The following is a 7,832-nucleotide window of genomic DNA, read 5'->3' on the forward strand; positions in this document are numbered from 1 at the left end:
TGCCCACCAGCTGTCTGCGGTTCTCCAGCATCTCTTCAACCTGAGCTTCAGACTGGAGAGGGTGCCCCTCCTCTGCAAGACCTCCTGCCTGGTCCCTGTACCCAAGAAGACCTCTTCATCTCACCCCGGGGATTTCCGTCCAGTTGCCCTCACTTCTCACGTGATGAAGGTGCTGGAGAGGCTGGTGTTGGCTCAAGTGAGACCGTTGGTGAGCCCTTATCTGGACGCCCTGCAGTTTGCCTACCGGCCACGTCTGGGGGTGGATGATGCTGTCATCCATCTGCTGCAGCGAACTCACTCACACCTGGATGGTGGTGGAGGCATGGTTAGAATCACCTTCTTTGAATACTCCAGTGCCTTTAACAACATCCGGCCTACTTTACTGGGTGATAAGCTGTGGCTGATGGGTGTCGGTGTGTCCACCGTCTCCTGGATCACTGATTACTTGACAGACAGGCCACAGTTTGTCCGACTGGGCGGCCTCCTGTCTGACGTGGTGATGAGTGGTGTGGGAGCCCATGCTGAAAAAATACTTTTAACTATTTTTCCTATGTTCAAACTTTAAAACGGACATTACATAACAGGAGGGTTAATAGTTAAAAAGTAAAAAAGTAAAAGCTGAACTTTGTAGAAATTCTGTTTTATTCACTCCACTTTCACACATTCACCTCACCCAAGGTTCCTGTCGCAATGCAACTTCTGTCACATGACATTGACTTCCCATCACTTTAATAACCTTAGACAGGAAAAGCTGTTCAGTATACAAGTCAGTCTGTTACACACTTCACACGTTCTTAGAATTTACATCTTTATAATGGAAACCATTTATGAAAATTTTGAATCTAAAGATCCTGTCTGCAAATTTTCTGACTCAAATCCACCAGGTAAGAGTGAACTCATTGATAAAACAAAATGAATTCACTTTATGTTGTCTATTGTGGTTTGAGTTTTAATTCTCCTCCTATAGCTTCCATCAAGTCCAACAGGAGATGCTATCTCGGTGTTATTACTTTCATGGTGATGCTGAGTGTTCTTCTTCTGGCTGGACTCATCATTGTCTGCCTCCTCTGTGAGTATTTAACTCACAATAGACCAAATGTGACAATGAGTTTATTTTTTCTTTTGTATTCAAGTCAGAAATGTATTTTTTTAACCTTTCTTAAATTGTGGCATGTAAGACTGCATGATAATGTAGAGGTTTGCACTTTCATTTCAATGGTTAAGCTCCAGCTGGTCCTTTCTCTGTGGAGTTTGCATGATCTCCATGTGTGTGTGTGGGTTTTCTCCTGGTTCTCCAGCTTTTTCTAACGGCCCTAAAACATGCTTCATAGCTGAATTGGTGACTATAATTTTCTATTAGGTGTGAATATGTGTGAGCCTGTAATGGACTACAATTGGGTGTAACTCACACTCCTCCTAAAGCAGCAGTGATTCGCTCCAGCAACCCTCACAAGTAGGAATAGAAAACAGATGAATGGAAGTTGTAATGTAGAAAACCTGAAACAATCATCCTGCAGTGTTGTATGGGTCTGTCTATGTGATGTTTATTAGTGTCCATACATGTGGATTATTTAATGTTTTTTTTAAAACTTTTTTCATTGTCTTCATTAAATTCTTGTGTTTATACAACAGGGAGCTGTGTAAGCAAAAACATTTGTAGCGTTTTAAAATAAATTTGGACAGTTTAAATTAAAATTGTAAAATAAAAAGCATAAACAGGAAGAGGAGGGATTCATATGTGTCATTTTGCTGAAGCAGTCCAACTGGACAGCTGTGCAACAAGGTCAAAGAATCCAAATTTGGTTATTTTAGGTGAATTATAAATATAATTTTATCTAAAGTCAGCTAAGGTCTTGAATAGGTCTTCATTTTTTCTGCCATTGATGTTCTGACATTGATGTTCTGTTCAGATCCCCTAGCAGAGACTTGAACAAGGGCCTCCTTGCTGTGAGGCAAGAGTGCTAACCACTTCACCACAATGCAGCCCAGATTTAGTTATTTTATCTCATGTACACATTTTTTACGTGCAATTGCAAATAGCAGGCTCATGTTTACTTTTGAAAATCGGAATAAAAATTCATTTAAAAATCTTAAATTTGACACATCGGAACAATCTAGACATGCAAAGGTTGGTAGGAAATTATATAGAAGGGTTTTTTAATACAAAAAACCACAATGAAGATCTACAAATGTGGTAGAAGAAGCAGGAAGGCATATTAGAGATAAAACAGAAGATGACACGATGAAAACATTTTACTATAAGAGAAAGCTAATTATGTTGCTTTATGCTTTTACTTCAGTGCGATCAATATTAGATAACATTTGTAAATGTTTCTAAAGCATTAGTGCTTCATTTGACCCACTTGATCAAAATATTTCGCTGCAGATTCTGGAAAACGTCTTTAACAGGAACTGCTCAAAGATGTTGTAAGACATTTTTATCTGATCATACAAATAAGTCTTCCTCATACAGCAGAGTTAGTCGTGGTGTAACACAGGGCTCTGTGATTGGTCTGATGTGCTTTTGTCTTTACATGCCTGTATTAGGTAACATTATCAGGCAGGACAGCATAAATCACACTTTTTTTCACTATCTGGCAGTTTTGAAACTTCTCTAAAAAGTCTTCAGCTGGTGGAACAAGCTACGTCCACAAGTCGGAAGATCTGTGTTATATTTGACCTTTTAGCTTTTATTGAAGCAGGACCTTAAGAAATCTTTTTAAACTGATACTATGGGCAAACAAAATTTTGTTCAAAGACTCGTGTAAGAAATCAATCTCTAATGATTGAAGAAATATCAGTTCAGAAAAGAATAATTTAACTTGGTTTGTGGTTCATTTTTTTCCATGAAGATCTGTCTTTATGTACCCATTTTTTACAGTCTATGTCTGCAGGTTGGGTAATAATGTTAATATTTTCTGTGCACCTTCAGTCTTTATAGCCTGTTAGCTAACTGCACTTGTTCCACCATCCATTCTGCTTAAGTCACTGATAAAGTTTTTTTTTTGAACTGATTTCATTTCAGATGGTGACTCAGTAAGACATTTGTCAGAAATCTCTGACAGCAAAGACAATTTGATTGAGCATCTGAATGCTGTCATTGAGAGGATGAATTCCAGCCTCATTGAAACAACCAAGAAGCTGATGGACTGTAAGTCTGAAAATCCTGTATTACAAGTGTACATTTGTGAAGATGCAGCTAGACCATGTAGTATTCCTACGAAGCCCCCTGGGGGCCAGTGGTTAAAAAGAAAAAAATCGGATAAACTGTGCGTACCGATTACTAAACCGTGCGCACGGATTAATCAATTGTGCTTTTTCTGTGGGGGGTGCTTTGTTACAGTGACAAACGAGGCTTCGGACCACAGTCTGTTCGCCTGTTCTGTGTGAGCGGGTTGCCGGACTCAGAAGAATCATGTCTCCAATGAGACTTGTATCTTCAGATACAGGCCGGGCTTTGGGACGGGTGGAGCCGGCTTTTGAAGGAACAGTCCTGAGAAAAACTTTTTCATGCAATGTGTTTGCACGCATGATTGCGCAATAGCACAAGCACAATTGATTGATCCGTACGCACGGTTTAGTAAACACGGTTTATACGAATTTTTATTTTTTTAACCACTGGTCCCTGGAATGTTCACATTCCAATGGATTCTCTGTCAGAAAAACGAGTAAACAAAAGAAAAGCCATGATGCCTTCACTGACTTCTTCCTTGAATCATTGATACCTTTCTGGGATGATTACACTCGATTTCAGTTTAATAATAATGCTTTGGCTAAAACCGAAAAGTTCCAGAAATAGTTGCAACAAAAGTACAATCCAAATTTAACTAGAAGTATTCTTTTGTCCAAACACTTCCTTATTGTTGGTGTTAGAGCACAGAACAGCCAGATTCTCACATTGTTGCTGCTGTTGCATAAAAGTATATCTGACATTTGCTGAAACCATTTTTGACACCAATCAGGAGGAACAGAAAGTGAATTTCTATGAATTTCTGCAGAACCTTTCAGATCCAGACGCCGATAGATAATAAGAAACAAAACCTGCTTGTTTTCAATAATGTGTTAATATTTTGTCTTGTTTACAATTTCAAATGTGTTCCAGGGAAAACAGGATGTCCTGAGAAATGGATCAGATTTGGTTCCTCTTGTTACTTCTTCTCTGGAGAGTCAAAGTCCTGGGATGAAGCAAGAGAGTTCTGCAGAACCAAAGAAGCTGATCTGGTGGTGATGAACAGCAAAGAGGAAAATGTACGTTATTGTATTTTTGGTCTGTTTTGGATTACATCAACATTTACAAATCAGCAATAATATTTAAGCATCCATGTGATTGGGTTTAGACAGATTCTTAATGTAATTTAACTTCTGCCAAAGAAAGTGGATTATTCAAAGATATAAAGCCTGGTGTGAATTAGGCCTTACAATGTAAATGTAGTTATGAAGTCAACCAGGATCTCCTTTTTGTTTACCTGAGTATTCTAAACATGTGTGTTAGGTGAATGGTCTAATATACAGCTGGGTCTAGAAGTAAAAATCTATTTAAAAAGAATACGGTAACCTGGTTTCAGGCCAGACCTAATGCCAGCTGAAATGCTAGAGTCTCAATTTTCGCTAGTGAACCTCAATGAATGTCAAATATTTCTAAAATAATATATTTTCAGATTAAATGTGGTTTTTCGACTTTTTTTGGTTTGGTTTCAGTGAGAAGTTTGGTCATCGTACCATTTATTAAAAATAGAGGACAGACAAAATGTGGTAATATGCTGTAATCAGTTTCATTCTAAATTCACTAGCCGCGCTTACATGGGCAAAAGTAATCGGAATGAACGCCTGATCGGAAAGAAAATGCGTCATGTAAACGCGCCGTTCGGAATACTCTGCCCCGATCAGACTCGTTCGGATCAGAATTTCTTTCCGATAGAGATAGGTGGGTTTTACCGATCATTTATCCGATCGTGGAGCATGTAAACGGTCATTCCGATCGTGTGTCACTACTGCTCTGGTCTACGTCATGCATAGACGGTGTTTCGCTGTGAGAAAGCTTTGGAGCGCATACGGGACCGACCAGCTGCTCTGCGGATGCCCCGTGAAAAGCGCCGCTCCGCTCTCGCCCCGATGGCTCTCCCTTCTCTTACACCCCTCATGAGGGAGATGCGGGGCAGGAGCGCTTCGTGCCCCCCGATGCTCACTCGCTCCACTGGCACCCGAGTGAGCAGAGCAGCCGGATTAATAATTTTGTGTCTGGGGGGGGGTGCTTTTTTACTTGTGCCTTTGTTATTTTGTTATGTGTGGGAGAATTCAGACTGCGAGCGGTCTGGGTTAGCGGCTGCAGGACACAGCAGGAACCGTGTTCGAACAGAGCTCAGGCCGCTCACAGAGTGGAGCTAGCGGGGGCGAACAGGCGCTTCATAATATTCATGACATTAATAAAAGCACGTTTGGAAGATCGTCCCGTATTACGGAGCTGCTGCACATGCTGTCTGTCTGTGGCAGCGGTTTGTTTACAACGGGACCTATTTCCTCATCCGGGTGATTTTACACTACTGCGCATACCCAAATGATTCATTCCAACCGAAAGTGTGAGCCATGGGAACGTTTGTTCTAATCGGAAAAAGGTTTTCTGATCCCATGTGCACGGGTGAATTTTAACCCGACCATTGATCCGATCAAGATATTCTGCCCATGTAACCGCGGCTAGTGTCACTCATACAAATGGATCATTCTTAGAAGGCTGATCACAGAACTCCCTCATGTAAGCCTGTAATCTTAGAACAAGAACACTTTTAACCTTTAATACAAAGTTGAAGAAAACAAGCTTGTCTGTAAATTATGTGTGTTGATATCATTTTATTATAGGCAGCTGTTTCAGGATCAAAATACATTTATCTAAAATGCAGAACAAAGCCATATTTTACATGAAATAAATAGTGTTTAGACCTGTAACGCAATTCAGTGTAACAGTAGTTTATTTGATGATCTTTATTTTTTAATGTTTTCGTCTTAAATTTATTTATATTCTAATGTGTTTGAATTATAGCTTTCAGTTAAGTTTTAACTTTTTACAAACATCTCATTTGAAAATATGTTGACAACGTGGTGAACAGCTTATGTTATTTTTTTTGCAGGAATTTATTTCTAAATTGAACAAGCAAAAGTTTTGGATTGGATTGTCTGACAGAGACTTGGAGGGGACCTGGAAATGGGTTGATGGAAGTTCTCTGGATCTGCAGTGAGTGTTCACTCTGGATCAGTGTGTGAATGTGTGTGTGCATGGGTGACTGTGACTGGAAAGCACTTTGGACCTTAAAGGAAGGTCGGTGCCATATTGACTATTTTTTTTGCTCATCCAGATGGGACTGACCTGATGGTTGGTGTGTTGAATTGTCAGCCACATTACTGAGGTTTACATGAGAAGTGTCAGCAGTCTCCAGAGGTCCCCGGTTAGACAGTTCAGGCTCTGGTAAATCCAGTTCAGGTGTTGAGGTGGTATGTACCTGAACTTCCAATCGTAGGAGTTCAAATTGGTGCTGGAGTGCTCTGAATCATTTTTTATGCCGAGCATTTTCTTCCCTTTGCCTGGCATCTCTGACTTCCTGCTGACTCATGTGAGAACGAAAGATAGAGACCAGCCACTCGTCCTCGTTTGGCAGGTTCGTTCTGTTAACTATATCATTTATGAGGATGAATTGCACAACATGCCAATATTGCAGAACATATTTCACTTTTCTTTTTGCAAATATGTGTTCATTTGAATTTCTGTTGTAATTTTCGTTTGATTTTTTTTGTTTCACTGCTGATCGATCAAACGGGTGTTCGTGTAGGCTGTTAATTGTAAGACTTGCTTTGTGAAGTCTTCATGTTATTTATGAGAGGCAGTATTGTCATTTTCACTTTCACGTGTTTCTTCCATCTGCCGACGGTGTCGCCATTTCTCATTTCACCCGTTTTTGTGCGTATGTCTGGGTCAGAGCTTTCGTGAAGGACCGCACATTTTCCCGTCAAGTTTGCTTTTTATAACTATCAGCTATTGCGTAGAGAGTGGCGTACGCCTTCTTTTGTGCGTACGCAACGTTTATAAATGAGGCCCCAGGTTTTCAACACTTGGCTCGTTGCCTGTGCTAAAAAGGTCAACTTAACAAAAATGGAACTGAGAGAATCAGGAACCAAAGCTCAAACCAACTGAACCAAAACTGACCCCCCAACAGCAAACATTAGGGAGATTTTATTCTGGCTGATCAGACCAATGACACAATAGGGAAGACTACGAAAACAAAACATTTAACCTGAATATCAACTAAAGAAATAAATTACTAATCATTTAAATCTTTAACAAACAAAACTGAACTTGCCTCAGACCATGGAGGACAACCCCCTGGATAGGATGTACCATAACTGAAGCGCCTGATGTTAAGAAGTGTGTGTGAGTGTTTGTTTCTATCTTTGACAACCACAAATACTTATTTGACAAAGTTATCTGAATTAAATTCTCTTATTCTCTGACCTGACAGGTTCTGGGCGTCTGGTCAGCCTGATAATCATAAAGGAGGTGAAGACTGTGGACATATGTTAGCATATTTTGAATCTCCGGGACTCTGGAATGATGTTCAATGTAGCTTTGCAATGCAGTGGATCTGTGAAAAAGAAGAAATGCTATTTGTTTGAAAATTCTTTATACATTTATTATTAAGATCTAACCAAGATGGTTTAACTCTTCAAATTACATACAGGGTACAAACTTAAACAAGAAATGTTATTTAATCAGACAGTACAAAAAATCAGCTTCTAACTTTTCCAAGGCAATGAAAAGACATCAGCAGCTCAGAAATGTGAACATT

The 7,832-nt window shown here is 39.8% G+C and overlaps 1 long non-coding RNA gene across 1 annotated transcript; it reads left to right on the forward strand.

Moving 5' to 3' along the window:
* The first annotated feature begins 4,130 nt into the window (after positions 1-4,130).
* Positions 4,131-7,536, forward strand: LOC110017405 (uncharacterized). Its single transcript, XR_013652810.1, has 3 exons — positions 4,131-4,248; positions 6,123-6,226; positions 7,506-7,536. It is a non-coding gene; the product is annotated as an uncharacterized LOC110017405 (long non-coding RNA).
* The last annotated feature ends 296 nt before the right edge of the window (positions 7,537-7,832 follow it).

Source organism: Oryzias latipes, chromosome 21 (genome assembly GCF_053564925.1).
Source record: "Oryzias latipes strain Hd-rR chromosome 21, Olatipes_Hd-rR_3.1".
NCBI lineage: Eukaryota > Metazoa > Chordata > Actinopteri > Beloniformes > Adrianichthyidae > Oryzias > Oryzias latipes.